Source organism: Chlorocebus sabaeus, chromosome 1 (assembly GCF_047675955.1).
Source record: "Chlorocebus sabaeus isolate Y175 chromosome 1, mChlSab1.0.hap1, whole genome shotgun sequence".
Taxonomy (NCBI): domain Eukaryota; kingdom Metazoa; phylum Chordata; class Mammalia; order Primates; family Cercopithecidae; genus Chlorocebus; species Chlorocebus sabaeus.
The window spans coordinates 18,590,430-18,613,545 of NC_132904.1; the positions used below are offsets into that span (position 1 = coordinate 18,590,430).

The following is a 23,116-nucleotide window of genomic DNA, read 5'->3' on the forward strand; positions in this document are numbered from 1 at the left end:
CTACAGTTCTCTAAACAACCTTAACTGCCGGCGACCCACAGAAAATGGCAGAAGCGCAGGCTCTTTTTTACCCCGTGGCTTATCGTCTGGGTTTGTTTATTTATGCCTCGGACAGGAGCCGGACCTTGAGTAGGAGCTGAGCTGCTTTTCGGCGCTCGGCTGCGGTTCCTTGAACGATTGCTTGGGCGTTCCTCCTTTGATGTCTGGGGCGTTCTTGTATTCGGTGATCTTTTGCGCCGTCTTCTTGCTTGATGTCTCCTGAGCGGCGGCGGCGCCGGGTCGAGGACTGAGTTATCCGCGAGGCCCCGCGCTCAAGCCGCCTTCTCCTGCCGGTCAGTAGAGCGGACCCTTTGCTTTATTCGTGCCTCCTCCTTCTTTTTCCCTGTGGCTCAGCTCGTCCGCTGGACTGCAAACCGAGCTCCCGTCTGCCTTGCAGGTAGGCCCAGGAGGAGCCTGGGAGGCCCAGCCCGGCATCCTTCCGCCGCGGGGTTGGGAAGACCTTGGCGCCGGCGGGTGGGCAGGCGGGCCGGCCGCCGTGACACTGCCAGAGGAGGGGCTACCGGACTGCGTTGAGGGGCGCGGCCGGTGGGGCAGCCCGGAACCGTGGGAGAAGCCAGAAGGAGGGAGAGATGCTGGGGCTTCCCGGTGTGGTTCTTTTGGGAGGAGATGTTGGGTCTAGGGCACCCCCAGTGTGTGGGGAAAATGGCTTTCCAGGAACCGACAGAGCTTTGCGCACTTTGACCTACCTTCCTTTATCCTTTCCCCCCACCCCGAAGTCTCCGGGTGTCATGCCTCAGTTGCACTGGGGACCCCTACTGAGTCCAGCCTTTGAAGGGACCTTTGAGTAGGTGGAGGCGTATGGAACAAGGTCCTCTGGCTCCTCTGAGCGAAGTGTCATGTTCTCGCCTTTTTTGGCTGGGGAAACTGAGGCTGATGTCTGGGACGTGACTTCCCCCCATATCCCCAACAGATCATTAAATGCACTGTAAGTCACTTTTTGTCATTTACCAGTTCCCTTCCCCCCAGTTACCAGTCAAGTTATGAAAACAGTGAGTTGTTGTTTGATCGCCTGTGATCCCTCTTTTCCTAGGAATATAGACTGTTAGGAATACAAATCCTGTCACTAGAGGCTTCAGAAGTAAAGGAACCATGTGGTTTCTTGGCTGTTTAGCTTTTCAAAGTCTGTATCATTTTAGCTAGTGTAGCAATGACAGTTTCTTTTTGTTTCTTGATAACCTTGTTGCCTACTTTGTTTCCTGATAACCTTGTTGTCTACATTGTTTCCTGGTTGGTTTATCCTCCTTCTCCCCAGCCTCTTTGGAAATCTTAACAACTATAGTGTTTGTGGTTAGTCTAGTAGAGGATGGTCAAGACTTTGAAGGCAAACGCTTGCCCTGTGTGAGGGTCTGCTTTCTGGGGAGTATCCAAAGGAAACCCAAGGAGTCTCTCTCTCTCTCTCTCTTTTTTTTTTTTTAAGACAGTCTCGCTCTGTCGCCCAAACTGGAGTGCAGAGGCACAATCTTGGCTTACTGCAACCTCTGCCTCCCGGGTTCAAGCGATTCCCCTGCCTCTGTCTCCTGACTAGCTGGAACTACAGGCGCGCGCCACCACACTCGGCTAATTTTTGTATTTGTAGTAAAGTGGGGTTTCATCACGTTGGCCAGGCTGGTCTTGAACTCCTGGCCTCAAGTGATTCGCTCACCTTGGCCTCTCAAAGTGCTGGAATTACAGGCATGAGCCACCGCGCCCGCCCAGTTTTGTTATATTTGATTAGTAGTTTGGTCACTGCACATACAAAAGCTAAAAAAGGCTCTATGTAGAAATCATTCAAATATTGAGATATTTAAATGAAACTCCTTTGTGGTTCTCTTTTCCTTCCCAACTTGGAAAGTTTGGGAACTGTCTCTCATTTTCATCGGATTCAGTGTCATGATCCTAATTTGTGTCACTTCTTTGTTGGGGAAAAAAAAATATCAGCCTGCCGGGTGCAGTGGCTCACACCTGTAATCCCAGCATTTTGGGAGGGCAAGGCGGGTGGATCACCTGAGGTCGGGAGTTCGAGACCAGCCTGACCAATGTGGAGAAACCTAAAAATACAAAATTAGCCGGGCATGGTGGTGCATGCCTGTAATCCCAGCTACTCGAGAGGGTAAGGCAGGAGAATCACTTGAATCCGGGAGGCGGAAGTTGCCATGAGCGAGATCACATCATTGCACTCCAGCCTGGGCAACAAGAGCCAAACTCTGTATCAAAAAAAAAAAAAAAAAAAAAAAAAAAATCAGTCTTGAGGTCATTCTGGGTTGTATACGTTTCCAAAGTATGTAGAATCAGTAAGAATCAGTAGGAGGGTGTTTTTTGTTTGTGTGTTTGTTTGTTTGTTTTGAGACAGAGTCTTGCTTTGCCCCCCAGGCTGGAGTACAGTGGCGCTATCTCAGCTCACTACAACCTCCTCCGCTTCCCAGGTTCAAGCAGTTCTCTGCCTCAGCATCCCGAGTAGCTGGGATCACCGCCACACCTGGCTAATTTTTTGTATTTTTAGTAGAGATGGGGTTTCACCATCTTGGCCAGGCTGGTCTTGAACCCCCGACCTCGTGATCCACCTGCCTTGGCCTCCCAAAGTGCTGGGATTACAGGCATGAGCCACCGCGCCCGGCCAAGAGAGTGGTTTTAAGGGTATAGAGATTCAGTTCCTAGTCCTTGAGTGGAGACTGTACAAGGCGACATTCTCCCACTATTTTAGTATTCTTGTATAAGTTTTGGAAAGATTACTGTTCCTTTAATTTTTTTGTGTGAGGTCAGCAAGATTTAAATGAATGGCCCTTAATCATGAGCAATTTCCTAGTTACACGACCTCAGTGCTCCCAGAAAGGGATTAATGAAGAGCCACCACACTATCTTTATGGAGAATCTAGATTGGGGAGTCAAGCTAAGAATGTGCATTTTTGAAAAAGTTTTTATGGTAGAAGAGAATGTATATCAGATAAAAGAATGTAGAGAAGAAAGCAACCTTGTCCACTGGGAATTGATAAGTTCTGTGTAGAATTTAGAGTTATAAGGAATATCTCATTGGCTCCTAATGAATGCTAAACAACAAATGGAAATTGCTGTGAGTGTCTTGAAGCAATCTTAGGAATATTTTATTATGTTTCTGCAGGAAATAATTGGCAGAGGCTTAAGGTGAATTGAGGCCAAGAAATTTGGTGGTGTTGATGGGAGGTTACAGGGATAGAGCTTATCAACTTAATCAACTTATCCCATGCTTTGTGATAGAAGTTCACTCAGCTTTTTTTCTTTTTCTTTTCTTTTCTTTTTTTTTTTGAGATGGAGTCTTGCTCTGACGCCCAGGTTGGAGTGCAGTGGAACTCACTGCAACCTCCACTTCCCGGATTCAAGCAATTCTCCTGCCTCAGCCTCCCGTGTAGCTGGGATTACAGGCGCAGGCCGCCATGCCCGACTAATTTTTTGTGTTTTCACTCAGCTTTTAACTTACTTGGTTAAATCTTGCATTGTTCTGTCAATGTTAGATTGGGTTCTTTTTTGACATTTCCTTTAAAAACTGAACAGGTTCAGAATGTAAATGAATTCTGTCTTTTAGTAAGAAAGTTCTTGGAGATGATTGAAGATTTGAACTTCTAGAACTTGACCTGGAACAGAGTTATGTACATCGTTTGAAAAATATTAGTTATGTTTGTCGTTAAAAAACAATTATTTTTATTAATAAAGTAGTAATTTACTTTTTTTTTTTTTTTTTGTGAGAGATGAGGTCTCCCTATGTTGCTCAGGCTGGACTCAAACTCCTGGGCTCAAGTAGCCCTCCCCAATAGCTGGAACTACAGGTGCATGCACCTGGCCTACATTTTTTTAAATTTATTTTTTTGAGACAGAGTCTTGCTCTGTCACCAGGCTGGAGGCAGTGGCGCAATCTCGGCTCACTGCAACCTCTGCCTCCTGGGTTCAAGAGATTCCTGTGCCTCAGCCTCCCGAGTAGCTGGGACTACAGGTGTGCACCACCATGCCCAGCTAATTTTTTGTATTTTAGTAGAAATGGGGTTTCACCATGTTGGCCAGGGTGGTCTTGATCTCCTGACCTTGTGATCCGCCCACCTTGGCCTCCAAAACTGCTCAGATTAGAGGCGTGAGCCACCGTGCCTGGCCATATGTTTTTATACTGTATAATTTTCACAATATTTTCAATATGTGTTAGGATACTTATAAAACTTTTGTTTTGATCTTGTAACTTTAGGGTGCTTGTTAATATCGAATCCAAACATTATGGTCCTCAAGCATATTGGTGAATGTTGTCTGTTTAAGTTGACAGTTTCTCTTACTCTTCCAATTTATCTCACTCTTAAAGGAATAAGAGAAAATGTTTCGTTGTTAGCACAGTAAGGTGTCTTTTTCCAAGATATGCCTCAGCCTTGATAGAGTTATTTTGGAGTGGAATCCACATTTTTTTGCCCAGTGGTTTGGTTTATCCCAAAAAAACTTAAGTTCCTTTAATCACAGTCATTCTTGTTTCATTCTCCAATTGTTCCTTATAAACTCAGAGAGCTTTCAGTGTCTTAATTTCTGTTTGTACAGAAGTGTTCTGGTACAGCCTGTCCTGTGGTTTGGGGTCATTTATATTTTATCTTTTCTAGCTCCCCCAGGTTAATATGATCAATTTTTTTTTTTTTGCACAGCTAAAATTAGTTACTGATGGATAAAAATTTTGTGATTAGTTATTGTCAGAATGTATTTATGTGTCCAGTACTATGTGGCAGCCTGCCAATGTAATGTAAGGAGAAAATACATTAAGTAATTAGGAGATCTGGGTTTAAGCCCTAGGTTTACTACCTGAGAAGTCTTGTATAAATTATTTAAGGAGGCTATAGGGAAGGTTAGTGTCCTTTATTGAGCATTTACTGTGTCATGTTCTTTACATGTGTTATTTCATTTAATACTTGTAAGAGTCCTTTATAGTAGATGTTAATTTCCTTATAGAGATACTGTTTTTTTCCATTTTTTTTGCTGAAGCTCAGTGACAATAAATAATTTAACCAAGATCACACAGTAGGTATAGTAGAGCTGAGATTCAAATCAAAGGCTTTGAATGCTTTTCTGAGTCTGTATTTAAAGAATGGAAAAGTAAAACATCCATCATAATCCTTTTTTTTTTTTTTTTTTTGAGATGGAGTTTCACTCTTGTTGCCCAGTCTGGTGTGCAATGGTGCAATCTCGGCTCACTGTATCCTCCGTCTCCTGGGTTCAAGCAATTCTCCTGCCTCAGCCTCCCTAGTAGCTGGGACTACAGGCATGTGCCTGGTTAATTTTTGTATTTTTTTTTGTAGTAGAGATGGGTTTTCACCACGTTAATCAGGCTGGTTTCAAACTCCTGACCTCAGGTGATCCACCTGCCTTGGCCTCCCTAAGTGCTGGGAATACAGGTGTGAGCCACTGTGCCCAGCCCATCATAATACTTACGTTGATTACGTTGAGAAAAAGTATGTGAAAATGCTTTAAAAAGATAAAGTACTCTTCAAGTGTTAACTTCTGTGCTGTTTTACAACAACAATGAACAGATGTTATTTAAGTTCTTGGGCAACTTGCTACTTTCTCTCTTTTTTTTTTTGAGATGGAGTCTCGCTCTGTCACCCAGCCTCCTGGAGTGCAGCAGCGCTATCTCGGCTCGTTGCAACCTCAGCCTCCCAGGTTCAAGTGATTCTCCCTCCTCAGCTTCCCGAGTAGCTGGGATTACAGACACGTGCCACCATACCCAGCTAATTTTGTGTTTTTAGTAGAGACCTGGTTTCACCATGTTGGCCAGGCTGGTCTTGAACCCCTGACCTCAAGTGATCCACCCAACTTGGCCTCTCAAAGTGCTGTGATTACATGCGTGAGCCACAGCACCCGGCCTCCTTCCTTTTCTTTTCTAACTTATTTTCTGTCTCTTCCTCTGTTCTTAGAGTTAATAATCTTCACTTCTCTACCCAAATTTTTTTTCTTTCTTCATTGTGTGTTGTTTTGGTACGGTGTTTATTTCTTTTTTTTAAATTTATTTTATTTATTTATTTTTTTTTGAGATGGAGTCTCGGTGTGTCACCCAGGCTGGGTACTGTGTTTATTTCTGAGGTCAGAAATATTCCCGTCAGACCTTGTGGAGCTATTTCTTGATTGTGACTGTGTGTATCAACCCTTAGCTTTGCAGAAGTTTGTTCATCTAGCAAATATTTATTGAAGACTCATTAGATGTTGGGATACAATGGTAGACATAGGTGTTCTTATCCTTATGGAGTTTATTCCAGTGGAAAACATAGGTATTTGATAAATGTTGAAATTTAGACTGAAACAAGTATTCTGAAGGAAATAAACAAGGGCTGACGGAGGAAGAAGAAGTGAGGTGGGCCCTGGGTATTTACAGGGATTGGAGCCTTCAGTCATAGCATCCTTAATCCCCTTGAAAAGTTGGAATCATAAATCGTGATTGTGTAAATTTAAGTTTCCCTGCTGCCATTTAAGCCGTCACTTAAGATTGCTACATGTAATATTTGTCTGATATTTAATGTATGATAACATTGGGTTTTACATAGCCAAGGATAACTATGACTTAAATATCTAGCATGCTTGACTAATGAGTTTAATTTTTTACTTTTTTTTTTGTGGCAGGGTCTCACTCTGTGGCCCAGGCTGGAGTGCAGTGGTGTAATCTTGATTCACTGCAGCCTCTACCTCCTGGGTTCAAGTGATTCTCGTGCCTCAGCCTCCCGAGTAACTGGGACTACAGGTGTGTTCCGCCGTGTCTGGCTAATTTTTGTATTTTGAGTCGAGATGGGTTTTCACCATGTTAGCCAGGCTGGTCTCAAACTCATGTCTTCAGGTGATCTGCCCGCCTTGGCCTCCCAACATGTTGGGATTACAGGCGTGAGCCACTGTGCCTGGCCTGAAGTTGTATTTCTGTAAAATGAGCTGAAACAAATTTCACACTTCATGATTTCATCACTTATTTCTGCTCTCCAGAATAGATCATAGGCATATATACCTATAGTGTAATGAAGCATCTGAAATTTTGCTGAGTTGGAGAGGATTAATAAGCACATTTGACTTGCAGAGAAAATTGGAATATTTTATTCTAGGTGACCACTGAAAACAGGACAGAAAAATTTCTCTCCCCAGACTTTTGAATAGCAGCATAGTTGCACTGACTCCTGGAGTCAAGCAGCCTGGTTCAAATTTCAGCACCCCTACTTACTAGCTGTACAACTTGGGGAAGTTACTTAGTCTCTCTGTGCCTCTCCTCATCTGTAAAATGTTGTTATAGTTGTTGTAATAACTAAATTAGTTAATATGTATAAAGCATTTAGAACAGTGCTAGGTGCTGTATATGCCAGTTGTTAGTAACAATGTTATTATTATAACAAAATAAAGTTTTCCAAAAGAACACATGATAGTGATTCTTAGATTGAAGTTTAGATGCTTTGGTAAAACTTTAATAGGGAAGAGGAAGTTAAAACAGAATATTTGTCCCTCTTTCCCCTCAGTACCCTTCAAATTAAAGTAAAAGGATATAGGTTCAAATCCTAGCTAGGAAAACAAAGATGAATCTTTATTTTTAATTCAAAAATTATTTTATTATTATTTTTTTTGAGACAGTCTTACTCTGGTGCAGTGGCACAATCTTGGCTCACTGCAAACTCTGCTTCCTGGGTTCCAGTGATCCTTGTGCCTCAGCCTCCCGAGTAGCTGGGATTATAGGTGCGTGCCACCACACCTGACTAATTTTTGTATTTCTTTTAGTAGAGACAGGGTTTTGCCATGTTGGCCAGGCTTGTCTTGAACTCTGGCCTCAAGTGATCTGCCCACCTCAACTTCCATAAGTACTGGAATTACAGGTGTGAGCCACTGCGTCCACCTTTAAAAATCATTATTATTTTCGGCCGGGCACGGTGGCTCACGCCTGTAATCCCAGCACTTTGGGAGGCTGAGGTGAGTGGATCATCTGAGGTTGGGAGTTCAAGACCAGCCTGACCAACGTGGAGAAACCCCGTCTCTACTAAAAATACAAATTAGCTGGGTGTGGTGGTGCATACCTGTAATCCCAGCTACTTGGTAGGCTGAGGCATGAGAATCGCTTGAACCAGGGAGGTAGAGGTTGCAGTGAGCCGAGATCGCGCCATCACACTCCAGCCTGGGCAACAAGAGCGAAACTCCATCTCAAAAAAAAAAATTATTGTTATTTTCTAATTATAAAGGTCTTTATGCCTGGTGTGGTGGACTATACCTGTAATCCCAGCAGTTTGGGAGGCTGGGATTTTATATATATATAATAAGTCTTGAAGTCTTGATCTGTCGCCCAGGCTAGAGTGCAGTGGTGCAATCTTAGCTCACTGCAACCTCCACCTCCTGGGTTCAAGCGATTCTCCTGCCTCAGCCTCCCGAGTAGCTGGGACTACAGGTGCATGCCATCACACCTGGCTAATTTTTGTATTTTTAGTAGAGACAGGCTTTCACCGTGTTAGCCAGGATGGTCTCGATCTGCTGACCTTGTGATCTGCCCACCTCAGCCTCCCAAAGTGCTAAGTGCTGGGATTACAGGTGCAAGCCATCGCGCCCGGCCCTTTTTTTTCTTTTCTTTTTTTTTTTTTAAAAGAGTCTCACTCTGTCGCCCAGGCTGGAATGCAGTGAGTGGTGTGATCTCAGTTCACTGCAACCTCTACCTCCCATGTTCAAGTGATTCTCCTGCCTCAGCCTCCTGAGTAGCTGGGTTTACAAGCGCCCATCACCTCATCCAGATAACCTTTTTTTTTTTTTTGATGGAGTTTCGCTCTTGTTGCCCAGGCTGGAGTGCAATGGCGCAATCTCAGCTCACCACAACCTCCACCTCCCAGGTTCAAGCGATTCTCCTGCCTCAGCCTCCCCAATAGCTGGGATTACAGGCATGCACTACCACGTCCAGCTAATTTTGTATTTTTAGTAGAGACAGGGTTTCTCCACATTGGTCAGGCTGGTCTCGAACTCCTGACCTCAGATGATCCACTCACCTTGGCCTCTCATAGTGCTGGGATTACAGGCGTGAGCCTCCGCGCCTGGGCCCATGTCCAGATAATTTTGTATTTTTAGTAGAGACGGGTTTTCACCATGTTGGCCATCCTGGTCTCGAACTCCTGACCTCACGTTATACACTCACCTTGGCCTCCTAAAGTGGTGGGATTACAGATGTGAGCCATTGCGCCTGGCAACAATTTTTAAAAATTAGCTGTAAATGGTGGTGCATGCCTGTAGTCCCAGCTACTTGGGAGGCTGAGGCAGGAGGATTGCCTGAGCCTGCAGTGAACCAAGATCACACCACTATATTCCATCCTGGGCATCATCATGGCAAGACCCTGTCTCAAAAAAATTTTTTAAAAATTCTATCTAGTGATTATAGCAGAGTGTGTATTTTTTAGTCATTCATTTGATAAATGTTTGTTGCATGTGTACTCCTTCAGTAGGCAGTGAGGATACCATAATGCTGTGTATTATGTACTATGGATTTTTTTTTTTAAGTTATGACATATCCCTGTGAAGCCTTTTAGAACTATGTCTTGGTTGCGATCCTGTGTCTCAATTCTTACTTTTTCAGACTTTTGTTTGTCTATCAAATATTGGTTCTGATCAGAACCAGTCCTTATGAATGCTTTGTGCCAGGTACTGTAGTAAGCACTTTTCGTTGATTCTTTTCATTTTCACTAACAACCTTATGACATAAGCACTTTTATTCTTCCCATTTTATTGATGTAGCAGTTGTGGCACAGAGAAGTTAAGCAATTTGCCCAAGGTATATAGCTAGCAAATGGCAGAACCAGGATTCGAGTCCACACAACCTGGCTCCACGTTCCCCTGCCCTTAACCTCTAAGTTATACTGATTCTCAACTACTAAACACTTTAAGCTAAACACTAGGTCAATATACTAAGAGTAGAGTGGAAAAATAGATGTCCATGCCTTTATGGAGATTATAGTCCAGTTTATGGAGATTATAGTCCAGAGGAAAGAGAGACAGTAAACAAATAATTATACCAATAAACATATAATTGCAATGTGTGACAAACCTATGCCAGAAAAATAAAAAGAGATTATAGTAGGGGAACCTGAATTAAACTGGAGGTTTGAGAAGTATTTTTCTGAAGAAGTGATATTTAAGCAGAGACTAGAAGGATAGAAAGGGAAGGGACTAGCATGTATGAAATTCCCAAGATAGGAAGGAACTTGACACATTTGAGAAACTGGAAGAAGATTGATATGGTTGGAATACAGTGAACAGTAGGGGATGGAGGAAAGAGGCATAGAATGAGGATAGAGATTTAGGCACGACTATGTCAAGGCTTTCGGATTTTTTTTTTTTTTTTTTGAGACAGGGTCTCTGTTTCCCAGGCTAGCATGCAGTGGTGTGATCACAGCTCACTGTAGTCTTGACCTTCTAGGCTCAAGGATCCTCCCACCTCAGCTTCCCAAGTAGCTTGGACTAGAGGCACCCACTACCATGCCTAGGTAATTTTTGATTATTTGTAGAGACAAAGCCTCACTATGTTGCCTAGGCTGATCTTAAACTCCTGGACTGAAGAGATCCTTTCCCACCTTGGCCTCCCATAGTGGTGAAATTACAGGCAGCAAGGTCTTTGGAATTTTTTTTTTTTTAGGTGGAATCTTGCCCTGTCACCCATGCTGGAGTGCGGTAATGTGGTCTCAGCTCAGTGCAGTTTCCGCCTCCTGGGTTCAAGTGATTCTCCTGCGTCAGCCTCTCGAGTAGCTGGCACTACAGTCACGTGCCACCACACATGGGTAATTTTTAAAATTATTTATTTATTTATTTATTTATTTATTTTTTGAGACAGAATCTCTCACTGTCGCCCAGGCAGGAGTGCAGTGGCGCGATCTTGGCTTACTGCAAGCTCCGCCTCCTAGGCTCACGCCATTCTCCTGCCTCAGCCTCCCAAGCAGCTGGGACTATAGGCGTCCGCCACTGCACCCAGCTAATTTTTTGTATTTTTAGTAGTGACGGGGTTTCACGTGTTGGCCAGGATGATCTCGATCTCCTGACGTCTTGATCAGGAAAGCCACCGTGCCTGGTCAAATTTTTTCTTTTTTTTTTTTTTTTTTTTTTTTTTTTTTGAGACGGAGTCTTGCTCTGTCGCCCGGGCTGGAGTGCAGTGGCTGGATCTCAGCTCACTGCAAGCTCCGCCTCCCGGGTTTACGCCATTCTCCTGCCTCAGCCTCCCGAGTAGCTGGGACTACAGGCGCCCGCCACCTCGCCCGGCTAGTTTTTTGTGTTTTTAGTAGAGACGGGGTTTCACTGTGTTAGCCAGGATGGTCTCGATCTCCTGACCTCGTGATCCGCCCGTCTCGGCCTCCCAAAGTGCTGGGATTACAGGCTTGAGCCACCGCACCCGGCCAAATTTTTTCATTTTTAGTAGAGACAGGGTTTCACCATGTTGTCCTGGCTGGTCTTGAACTTCTGACCTCAGGTGATACACCCGCTTTGGCCTCCCAAAGTCCTGGGATTACAGGCATGAGCTACCTTACCTGGCCGGCTTTTGGATTTTTATCCTGAGTATAATTAGAAGATTTTGAAGGTTTTAAGCATGAGTGTCATGACCTTATATATTATTTTAAAACGTTACTCTGGGGCTGGGCACGGTGGTTTATGTCTGTAATCCCAGCACTTTGGGAGGCTGAGGCGGGGGGATTGCTTGAGCTCAGGAGTTTGAGGCCAGCATGGATGACGTGGTGAGATCCCATCTCTACAAAAAGTTCAAAAAAATTAGCTGGGTGTGGTGGCTCACACCTGTGCTTCCAGCTACTTGGGAGGCTAAGGTGGGAGGATCACCTGGTCTGGGGAGGTTGAGGCTGCAGTGAGCTTAAAACCATGCTACTGCACTCCAGGCTGGGTGACAGAGCAAGGCTCTGTCTCCAAAACAACAATAACAACAGCAGTACCCCATTACTGTGGGTACATTGTGGGGAGTGATTTGGAAAGAGAAGAAATGGGGGAAGTGTGGTTAGGAAGTATTACAGAGGTCCAGGCAAAAGGCAATGATGGTTTGGATTAGACTGTAAGCAGTGGAGATAGAAGTAGAAAGATTCAGTAGATATTTTAGAATTAGGACAGGCAAGACTTAATGGATTGGATGTGTGGGAAGAGGAAGGTGTCAAGTATAATTCCAGATTTTTGGCCTGAGCATCTGGGTAGATGAAGGTGGTGTTTCTGAGATGGAAACATTGGAGGAGGAGTAGATTTGGATTAGAGTTGGGGAGTGGAATGAAGATCTCAGTTTTAGCCATGCTAAGTGTTAGATGCCTGTGAAAACATACAAGTGTAGATATCAAGTACGTAGTCTCTGGGCTGATTCACAAAAGTGCCGCTGGGGAGAAATCTGGATGGTATTAGTATATAGATGGTATTTACAACAAAGGGAAGTGGATGAGATCTCCTAGAGAACAAGTATAGAGTAGGAGGAGAAGACCATGCTCCAAGGAATTCAAGAGAAAATCTAAGAGCTTGTTATTAGAGAAACCAACATAAGAGCATATTTCAGGAAGGGAGTAATCACTGTACATTGTTGGATTTAGCAACACAGAGATCATTGATGATTATAGCAAGAACAATATTGGAGGAAAGCAGGGCCAGAAGCTCAATTGAATTGGGTTTAAGGCATGGGAAGGGATGAAGTGGAGATGGTCTGTGTATTTTGATTATTAACATGTGTAGGCTGGGTGTGGTGATTGATGCCTGTAATCCCAGCAATTCGGGAGGTCGAGGCAGGCAGATCACCTGGGGTCAGAAGTTCAAGACCAGCCTGGCCAACATGGTGAAACCATGTCTCTACTAAAAATACAAAAGTTAGCCAGGTGTGGAGGTACACACCTGTAATCCCAGCTCCTCAGGAGGCTGAGGCAGTAGAATCACTTGAACTGGGGAGGTGGAGGTTGTGGTGAGCTGAGATCCCCTCACTGGACTGGCCTGGGCGATCCCAGAACAAGACTCCATCTCGAAACAAAACATGTCTGTTTCCTCATAAGAAGTATACTCTAAGACAGTAAGATCTATGAAGATAGAAGCTGTACCTTTCCATTTTTTGTATTCTTGGCTGCCTAGCTTGGTATCTTGCCCCAGAAGGTTATATTAAGAGAGAAAAGAGTGAGGGCATGAAGATATTTGCAAAATGGTCAGAGTAATGATTCTCATGGCCTTTTTATGTTGGCCTTAAGGGTTTATCCATTTTTTATGTTACTTTATTTATTTATTTATTTATTGAGATGGAGTTTTGCTCTTGTTGCCCAGGCTGGAGTGCAGTGGCGTGATCTCAGCTCACTGCAACCTCTGCCTCCCGGGTTCAAGCGATTCTCCTGCCTCAGCCTCCTGAGTAGCTGGGATTATAGGCATACACCCCCACGCGCCGCTAATTTTTTATTTTTATTAGAGACAGGGTTTCTCCATGTTGGTCAGGCTGGTCTTGAACTCCTGACCTCAAGTGATCCTCCTGCCTCAGCCTCCCAAAGTGCTGGGATTACAGGTGTGAGCCACCATGCCTGGCCCTTTTTATGTACTTTTAAACTTTGCTATGTTTAGCCTTTCTTTTTTCACTTCCCTACTGAATGGGTCTTAGTATTTTGGTATTATTGGCTTTTAAAGTTCATTCCTTTATTTACTTATTTTTTTTAATTGCTTTCCTGTGGTCATTGTTGCTGTAGCTAATTAGCTGAGGTGCTTGGTTAATCTCTTTATTCATTTACTTGTTTATTGGCTCTTATTTCCATATAGTGATTGTATAATTGTGACAGAGTTCTATACTTTTTCTATTAATAGTTTGTGATTTATATACTTTGCACAGAGTCTAATTAGCCATATTGATATGATAATAATAAACATTTTGGCTACAGTCCTACATATATGTGTGTGTGTGTATATATATATATTTCTTTTTTTTTTTTTTGTAAAACAGAGTCTTGCTCTGTTGCCCAGGCTGGAGTGTAGTGGTGCAATCTTGGCCTACTGCAACCTCTGCCTCCTGGGTTCAAGCAACTCTCTTGCCTCAGCCTCCCAACTAGCTGGGATTATAGGCACATACCACCACACCTGGCTAATTTTTGTGTTTTTAGTAGAGACAGGGTTTCGTCATGTTGGCCCAGCTGGTCTCGAATTCCTGAGCTTAGGTGATCCACCCACCTTGGCTTCCTAAGGTTCTAGGATTACAGGCATGAGCCGCCACGTCCGTCCCTACCTGGAATTTTATATGGTAACTTTCCTGGGAAATGCTTATATGGACATTGTCCTTATTAGTTCTTCTAGCATTCTTTTATTTATTTATTTGAGAAACTCTTTCTTCCAGGCTAGACGGCAGTGGTGATCATAGTTCACTGTAGCCTTGAACTCAAGCTTTCCTCCTCTTTCAGCCTCCCAAGTAGTTGGATTACAGGTACAGACCACCACACTCAGCTTCTAGCATTTTTTGTTTTGTTTTGTTTTTGAGCCAGAGTTTCACTCTTGTTGCCCAGGCTGGAGTGCAATGGCACGATCTTGGCTCACCGCAACCTCCTCTTCCCGGGTTCAAGTGATTCTCCTGCTTCCACCTCCTGAGTACCTGGGATTATAGGCATGCACCACGATGCTCGGCTAATTTTGTACTTTTGGTAGGACAGGGTTTCTCCATATTGGTCAGGCTGGTCTCGAACTCCCAACCTCAGGTGATCTGCCCACCTCGGCCTCCCAAAGTGCTGGGATTATAGGCATGAGCCACCCTGCCTGGCTGCATTTTTTTTTTTTTTTTTTTTTTTTTTTTTTTAGAATAAGGACTTACTGAACTGAAATTCACCTCACATAAAATTAGCCATCTTAAAATGAACAATTCAGTGACATTTAAGTACATTCACAGTGTTCTGCAACCTGTTTAGTTTCAAACATTACCGTCTCTCCAAAGTAAAACCCCTTACCAGTTAAGCAGTTTATCCTCATTCCGCCCTTCCTCCAGCCCGATAACCACCAATCTGCATTCTGTCTCTGTGGATTGACCTATTCTGGATATTTCAAACCTGTTGAGTTTCAAACATTATCATCTCTCCGAAGTAAAACCCCTTACCAGTTAAGCAGTTTATCCTCATTCCACCCTTCCTCCAGCCCGATAACCACCAATCTGCATTCTGTCTCTGTGGATTGATCTATTCTGGATATTTCATATAAATGTCATACTACAATATGTGATCTTTTTTTTTTTTTTTTTTTTTTTTTTTTTTTTGAGACGGAGTCTCGCTCTGTCGCCCAGGCTGGAGTGCAGTGGCCGGATCTCAGCTCACTGCAAGCTCCGCCTCCCGGGTTCACGCCATTCTCCCGCCTCAGCCTCCCGAGTAGCTGGGACTACAGGCGTCCGCCACATCGCCCGGCTAGTTTTTTATATTTTTTAGTAGAGACGGGGTTTCATCGTGTTAGCCAGGATGGTCTCGATCTCCTGACCTCGTGATCCACCCGTCTCGGCCTCCCAAAGTGCTGGGATTACAGGCTTGAGCCACCGCGCCCGGCCAATATGTGATCTTTTGTGTCTGACTTCTTTGACTTAGCGTAATGTTTGGAGGTTTATTTACCTCCATTGGAGTATTTGTCAGTACTTCATACCTTTTCACGACTGAATAATATTCCATTGTGTGTATATATCACATTTGTTTATCCATTCATCCATTGAAGAACATTTGGGCTGTTTCTGCCTTCTGCTATTGTGAATAGTGTTGCTTTGAACATGCATGTGTGTGGGCTTATTTTCAGTTAGTTCAGGAATATACCTAGGAATGGAATTGCAGGTCCTATGGTAATATATTATTGATATATTACTGTTAATGATCTTCTGACATGTTAGAGATCAAAGCCAACATCTGCAGCTTCTCCAGAGTATGTGATTTCTGAGTTTGGCTGGTCTTAGATTGGGACTCAGAATCTCTTTCCTGTATGAAGAACTGAGTTCTAACATTCTGGTTTTATTATTTGCATTTTACTGATGGGATAATTGAAGCACAGCATCTGCATGGTTTTAACTTCCTATCATCTTCAGAGCAAGTCAGTGATGGAATTAGGAATTTAAGACTCTTAATCATGTTCTTTGTCTAAGGTGACCCATATAAAGCCATGTTGCATTTACATGAAGCTATTTGAAACCGGCTTCCTATATTTTATAATCTCTTGGAGGGATATTGTTCAGGTGGTGTTAAGCAGATGTTCTCTTTCCATAGAGGACAGGACAAGAGGGAATGTGTTTTAATTGCAACATAAAGGATGTAGATTACATATTAGGAAGAACTTCCTGACTACAAGATACTGAAATGTTGTTACCAAGGGATATTGTGAAGTATCTTCTCCAAAGACTATCTTTCTGGGATCATTTAGGTGTGAGCTTGTTTAGAAATGAGGGAGATGACAGAGATGACTTGCTGAGGTCCCTGGTAACCCTGGGACATAATTGATGGTTAATCAAAGCAGTATGTCTGGCTGGGCACAGTGAGTCATGCCTGTAATCCCAGGACTTTGGGAGTCTGAGGCGGGAGGATCTCTTGAGCCCAGGAGTTCGAGACCTGCCTCAGCAACACATGGAGATCCCTGTGTACAAAACAACAGCAAACACCAACGTCTCTGGCATTTTCATGACTGTATTTTCACTTTTTTCACAAAGCAATAATAGAAAGCAGGTGAATTGCTCAAGGTTCCTGGTAAAATACTAGATTAGTATTCTAAATCTTTTTGGATTCCACATCCATATTGAATACTCAGGGATGTCTTCCTTATCTTAAATGACTCTTTTCTTAGCTATGTGATCTACTGTTATGATTCTTCCTGAATCATAGTGATCAAAGCCAACATCTGCAGCTTCCATAGAGTGTGTGATTTGAGAGTTGGCTGGGCTTAGATTGGGACTGACAATCTCTTTCCTATAAAAATAGCTTTGGTCTCTGGTTATACATGAAGAAATGGGAACATGTTATTAATAATAGATCATGGCAATGGATTCTTAATGACTGGTTTAGGCAAGAGCCAGCTTAAAATTTCTTAGGTGAGGATGCACATGACATAGATGTATTTTTTGGCTTGCGGTATCTGAAAAAATAGAAGCCTGGAAGATGGGCAAGTGAACATTAGATTCTGTTGTAGAATATGAACATTAAAACACTCATTAAATCTTAGAATTAAGTTGCCAGTTGAAATGCTCAGCTCAGGAAATGCCAAAGTTAAGATACTCAGTACCACAGTAACTTATCCATCTCAAACATCATGTCTATGTTAAGGGGTGTCATAAGGGATCTCTTTTTTCTCTATTATCAAAATTGTGGTTTTGGGTCCATGAGTCAGTGGCTGACTGGGAGGCTAAGCTGGGAGGGTGCTATGGTCTAAATGTTTATGTCTACTTGGAATTTATATATTGAAATCCTCACCTACAGAGTGATGGTATTAGAAGGGGGGGCTTTTCGGAGATGATTGGGTCATGAGGACAGAGCCCTTATAAAAGAGACTTGAGAAACCCCCTTGCCTCTTCTAGCATGTGAGAACACAGCAATAAGGCGCTGTCTGTGAACTGGGACCTGGGCCCTTACCAGACAGCAATGGACTTTCCAGTTCCAGAACTTTGAAAAAAAATTTCTGGCTGGGCACGGTGGCTCATTCCTGTAATCCCAGCACCTTGGGACGCCGTGGCAGGCAGATCACGAGGTCTGGAGTTTGAGACCAACCTGGCCAATATGGCGAAACCCCATTTCTACTAAAAAGACAAAAAATTAGCGGGGCGCGGTGTCGCACACTTGTAGTCCCAGCTACTTGCGAGGCTGATGCAGAAGAATTGCTTGAACCCGGGAGGCAGAGGCCGAGGTTGCAGTGAGCCGAGATCATACCACTGTACTCCAGCCTGGGTGACGGAGCAAGACTCTTGTCTCAAAAAAACAAAACAAAACAAAAAAACAAATTTCTGTTATTTATAATGCTACCCAGTTTTGTTTGTTTGTTTTAAGATGGAGTTTTGTTCTTGTTGCCCCGGCTAGAATGTGATGGTACTCTCAGCTCGCTGCAACCTCCACCTCCCGGATTCAAGCTATTCTCCTGCCTCAGACCCCTGAGTAGCTGGGATTACAGGCACGCGCTACCACGCTGGGATAATTTTGTATTTTTAGTAGAGATGGGATTTCACCATGTTGGTCAGGCTGGTCTTGAACTTCTGACCTCAGGTGATCCACCCGCCTCAGCCTCCCAAAGTGCTGGGATTACAGGTGTGAGCCACCGTGCCTGGGTGGTTTTTGGTATTTTGTTAAAGCAGCCCAAAAGGACTAAGAGGGAGTTACTAATACTTTTAATGAAGGTACTTTTAATGAAGGATTTATTAGGTTCGTTTATTTTAGTTGAATTACGGGAGCATTTACTTGTTCACTTCTCTGCTGCCAAGAATATCTTCAGATATATTTATTGAGCTTTCTTGAATTGGCAACAACTATTAACACTGTAGATAAAGAAGAAGGAAACTAACTTTTGGATGTGAACCATGTATAGGGAGTTTTACATTTATTTTAACATGTAATATTTGTAACAAACCTATAAAGGATGAGAGAAAGTGAAACATTGTTTTTTGTCAAAGGTTATACAGCTGCCAAATGGTAGAGCTGAGATGGAGAAAGCAGAGTCTTCAGTTTTAAACCAGTATTTTTCAAAGTATTCCTTGGAAGTGCCCAAGAGTTGGCCATGAGAGTAAGGAAGAGCTTTAGTTCTCCCACCTTGCTTAAGCCAAAGCAGCTCAACTTTGACCTGCTTTACATTTTAGTGTTTTCACATAAGATTTCATTTGGAAAAAGGATTCTGCTTCCTTAAAAAGAGAAACCCTGGAAGACCACTCATTTGAGGAATCATAAAAGAAAATTAGCTAAACCAATCTAAAGATTGAAAAGATGGCTAAATTACATAACTTCCAGTCAGGAAATTATGTCAAAGTTTGAAGTGACTTGATATTACAGCCACATGTGCAGTGTAGTTATTCTGCCCTTAGGGAGCATGGTACAGCAGGAAAAGTGCATGGACTCTGAGATTTTTTTTTTTTTTTTTTTTTTTTTTTTTTTTGAGACAGAGTCTCACTCTGTCACCCAGGCTGGAGTGCAGTGGCACAATCTCAGCTCACTGCAACCTCTGCCTCCCGGGTTCCAGCGATTCTCTGCCTCAGCCTCCCGAGTAGCTGGGATTACCAGGCACGTGCCACCACACCCGGCTAATTTTTGAATTTTAAGTAGAGACTGAGTTTCACCATGTTGGCCAGGCTGTGTTGAACTCCTGACTGCAAGTGATCTGCCTGCCTTGGCCTCCCAAAGTACTCAAATTACAGGCATGAGCCACCGCGCCTGGCCAGAATACTTCTTCTTCTTCTTCTTTTTTTTTTTTTTGATGGAGTTTTGCTCTTGTTGCCCAGGCTGGAGTGCAGTGGCGCGATCTCAGCTCAGTGCAACCTCCCCCTCCCGGGTTCAAGTGATTCTTCTGCCTCAGCCTCCCAAGTAGCTGGGATTACAGAGCTCACCACCACACCTGGCTAATTTTTTTAATTTTTAGTAGAGATGGAGTTTCACCATGTTCGCCAGGCTAGTCTTGAACTCCTGACTTCAGGTGATCCGCCTCAGCCTCCCAGTGCTGGGATTACAGGCGTGAGCCACTACGCCCGGCTCAGAATACTTCTTTTTAAATCTGGCGGCCACAAATGTACAGTGTGGGGACGATAATACCTGTCTTTCAAGAGTTGTTGTAAGGATCAGAAATAACATGTGAAGTGCCTGGTTCAGAGTAAACACCCCAAAATACTAGCTAATTGTCAAGATGATGATAATAATGCTGACAGTTTTTCAGTGTGTATTGACATTTCCCTCCAATGCCTAAGAGCGTTTGCCATATCAAAGATAGGCAGTTCTTTGCCTACTATATGCACCTCATGGTGGGTGCTTCGTGTGCTTGTTTTTGATGAAGTTAGTCTTTAAACTGGTATGATTATTTACTCAGGAATGTATCTATGATTGATTAAATGAGAAAACTTGGACTTCATTCAATTCATTGTTACTGGATTTAAAGCAGCAGCAGTGCAAAGGAACCCTATACAGTGAGTTAAGAGCCCTGGGTTTATGTCTCAGAGATGCCGTTAGTGGGTCTTATAACAATGGACAAGTGAATCTAACTTTTTTTTTTTTTTGAGATGGAGTTTTGCTCTGTCACCAGGCTGGAGTGCAATCTCGGCTCTCTGCAACCTCTGCCTCCCAGGTTTAAGTGATTTTCCTGTCTCAGCCTCCCGAGTAGCTGGGATTACAGGCTGTCACCACCACACCCAGCAAATTTTTATATTTTCAGTAGAGACAGCATTCCATCATGTTGTCCAGGATGGTCTCGATCTCTTGCCCTTGTGATCCGCCTGCCTCGGCCTCCCAAAGTCCTGGGATTATAGACGTGAGCCACCGCGCCTGGCTGTGAATCTAACTTTTTAAGATATTGATTGATTGGGCAGGGCACGGTGGTGGCTCATGCCTATAATCCCAGCACTTTGGGAGGCTAAGATGGGCGGATCATGAGGTCAGGAGTTCGAGACCAGCCTGACCAACATGGTGAAACCCTGTCTCTACTAAAAACACAAAAATTAGCCCGGCGTGGTGGCACGCTCTTATAGTCTCAGCTACTCGGGAGGTTGAGGCAGGAGAATCACTTGAATCTGGGAGGTGGAGGTTGCATTGAGCCAAGATCACGTCACTGCACTCCAGCCCGGGTGACAGAGGGACAGTCTGTCTCAAAAATAAAAAATAAAATAAAATAAAATAAAATAAAATAAATAAAATAAATTGATTGAAACAGGGTCTCATTCTGCCACCCAGGCTAGAGTGCAATGGCGCAGACCATGGCTTACTGTAGCCTTGACCTCCCAGGCTTAAGTGATCTTCCTGCCTCAGCCTCCTGAGTAGCTGGGACTACAGGTGTGTGCCACTATGGCTGGCTAATTTTTGTATTTTTTGTAGAGACAGGGTTTTGGCATATTGCCCAGGCTGGTCGTGGACTCCAGGGCTCAAACAGTCCTCTTGCTTTGCCTCCGAAACCACTGGGATTACAGGAGTGAGCCACTGTAATATGGCCACTTTTCAAGATTTTATGTTCAAAACGATCCCTAAGTCACTTTTAACTCTGTATATCCATGATTTGACAAAAAAGTTAAAGATACTTTAATTTCATTGCTAGAATTTCCAAAAATTACAGGGTTATTTTTAGAGAAGGAGCTTTGTGCTGACTTGAGCTGGCAAACTTCTGTCATACTTACTGAGTGTGTCCAATGGAGTGATTTGTATAGAAGAACACTGGGGACCTCTTGCCCAGGCATAAGAATTAGTATTTGTGGTTTATAGAATATCAGCAGAATTGAAGCCAGAACCATTCATTGTAAGGAAGCAAATGTGAGAGATTATCTGTTGCTTTTGGGAAGATAGCTGGAGTTTTCAAACCATGCCACTTTGTACTTCCTTGAGGGTAGCACTTGCCATATTTCAGCACAGTGGTTATAGTTAAAGTATATTGCAGTTGTAGTCTCCCCACAAGCTCTCAGAGGTTGGAGTCCTTTTTTGTTCATTTGTTTTTTCCAGTTCTCTATCCCTGTCACCTGCAGTAGGGCTTGCTGCATCGTGTAGTCCTCCAAAAATATGCTAAATGGACAAAAATAGTTGAACCAAGATCAGCAGATGTATTTAGAAAATGACTTGTGCCTACATACTTGTTAAATGTATTGCATTTTTTTCTGTTGGCATGTGATAATATAGAAAAACCTGATAAAGGAAAAAAACCCAGTGTTGGCCGGGCGCGGTGGCTCAAGCCTGTAATCCCAGCACTTTGGGAGGCTGAGGCGGGTGGATCGCTTGAGGCCAGGAGTTCGAGACCAGTCTGGCCAAAATGGTGAAACCATGTTTCTACTAAAAATACAAAAATTAACTGGGTGTTGTGGTGTGCACCTGTAATTCCAGCTGTTCGGGAGGCTGAGGCATGAGAGTAGCTTGAATCCGGAAAGTGGAGGCTACAGTAAGCCAAGATGGGACCACTGCACTCCAGTCTGGGAGACAGAGCAAGACTGTCTCAAACAGACAAACAAACAAACAAAATAACACTATTTAATGTGCTTACATTTTTATTTATTTTATTTTATTTTATTATTTTATTTTTATTTTTTGAAATGGAGTCTCGCTCTGTTGCCCAGGCTGGAGTACAGTGGCCGGATCTTGGCTCACTGCAAGCTCCGCCTCCCGGGTTCACACCATTCTCCTGCCTCAGCCTCCCGAGCAGCTGGGACTACAGGCACCTGCCACCCCGCCCGGCTAATTTTTTGTATTTTTAGTGGAGACAGGGTTTCACCATGTTAGCCAGGATGGTCTCGATCTCCTGACCTTGTGATCTGCCCGTCTCGGCCTCCCAAAGTTCTGGGATTACAGGCATGAGCCACCGCGCCCGGCCTCTATTTTATTTTATGTTGTTTTATTTTCTTGAGACAGGGCTCACTCTGTTGCCCATGCCAGAATGCAGTCGCGCAATCTCTGATCACTGCAACCTCCACCTCCTGAGTTCATATGCTTACATTTTAGCAGAGTTCAGGCCCCTCTCATAATCCTAAACTTGGGGCCTTTTATTAGTTTTACAATGGCGGTTTAGTTTTGAGAAGGGCTATTATCATTTAAACTATAAACTAAATTTCTCCCATAGTTAGCTTGTCCTACACACAGGAATGACCAAGGACAGTTAAAGGCAAAATGGAGTTGGTTAGGTCAGACTGTTTCACTGTCACAATTTTCTTACTGTTACCATTTTTGCAAGGGCAGTTTCACAGTGGATAAAGTTGCAATGAAGCTTTGCCCAGAAAATCCAGGGAGCATGCCTTCGAGGGGCAGGTAGCTCAATCCCCACCCCACTGATTCCCTTCTGTAATCTCTTTCAACCATTAATGTCTCTCTTTGTCATTTTAAAAATGTTGTATAAATGGAATTATATAGAATATAACTGTTTGGATTGGCCTTTTTTCACTCAGTGTAATTCTCTTGAGATTTATCCAAGTTATAGTACCAATAGCTCCACTCTTTTTTTTTTTCTTGAGGTG

The 23,116-nt window shown here is 43.4% G+C and overlaps 1 protein-coding gene across 7 annotated transcripts in view; it reads left to right on the plus strand.

Moving 5' to 3' along the window:
• The first annotated feature begins 229 nt into the window (after positions 1 to 229).
• AMBRA1 (autophagy and beclin 1 regulator 1) overlaps positions 230 to 23,116 on the plus strand; it is a 198,223-nt gene continuing 175,336 nt past the window's right edge. For all 7 annotated transcript variants that reach the window (XM_008000119.3, XM_008000145.3, XM_008000126.3 and 4 more), the window contains exon 1: positions 230 to 436. The gene's annotated coding sequence lies outside the window, so the exon portion shown is untranslated. The remainder of the gene's footprint in view (positions 437 to 23,116) is intronic.